This window comes from Sinocyclocheilus rhinocerous, unplaced genomic scaffold (assembly GCF_001515625.1).
Source record: "Sinocyclocheilus rhinocerous isolate Xijiao unplaced genomic scaffold, SAMN03320098_v1.1 scaffold35051, whole genome shotgun sequence".
Taxonomy (NCBI): Eukaryota; Metazoa; Chordata; class Actinopteri; order Cypriniformes; family Cyprinidae; genus Sinocyclocheilus; species Sinocyclocheilus rhinocerous.
In genome coordinates this window covers 1-699 of record NW_015668876.1, presented here as the reverse complement: position 1 = coordinate 699, position 699 = coordinate 1, and the positions used below count along the sequence as shown (strand labels likewise).

Here is a 699-nt window from a genome sequence, read left to right as displayed (position 1 = left end):
AGAGGATTTGTGAATGGCAATGACGTGACACAACTGATGCTGGTAGGTCACGTAACAATGACGACATGGCGAATGTAGTACGTCCAGATTACATTCATACTACACACATTTGTACTATACAGAACATACTCTTTTTGTGGTTGCAAAGTAATCACTTCATCAAAAAAAGTACCTACTCGAGAGTATGTGATTTCGGACACAGCCATAGTAAATGTGAAGTAACTTAAAGGTGCAGTAAACGATTTCTCAGAAACACCGAGCACCAAAACACACTTCTAGCCTATCGCCATGTTCTGGAGCTATCAAGATAGAGGTGTGATCCTTGTGGGTATGGAGTTTGTTTTAGTGATTTCAAATATCAACAGTGTTTCTCAGAAATGGCTTACTGCTTTAAACAGGTAATTAAAGCTTCTAACCATGTAATTGAACAGAAGTACACGTTCAGACATAAGGTTTGTTAGAGCCTCCACACATTAAATAATAACCATGTGCTTGTAAATTCATAAATCTATGTGTGGCCAGCACGGGGATCGAACCCGCGACCTTGGCGTTATTAGCACCCCGCTCTAACCAACTGAGCTAACCGGCCAACTGGGACAGGTGATGGGCAAATGAGGTCACAAACTAAATTAGTCCAGCTGATAACTGTATACAATTAGATTGTCACAGATTTCTATCTTGAAGAGTATACTGCCTCCA

General features: G+C 40.6%; 1 non-coding gene across 1 annotated transcript; it reads right to left on the bottom strand.

Moving 5' to 3' along the window:
• Positions 1–515: 515 nt before the first annotated feature.
• trnai-aau (transfer RNA isoleucine (anticodon AAU)) lies at positions 516–589 on the bottom strand. Its single transcript has one exon. It is a non-coding gene; the product is annotated as a tRNA-Ile (tRNA).
• Positions 590–699: the final 110 nt, after the last annotated feature.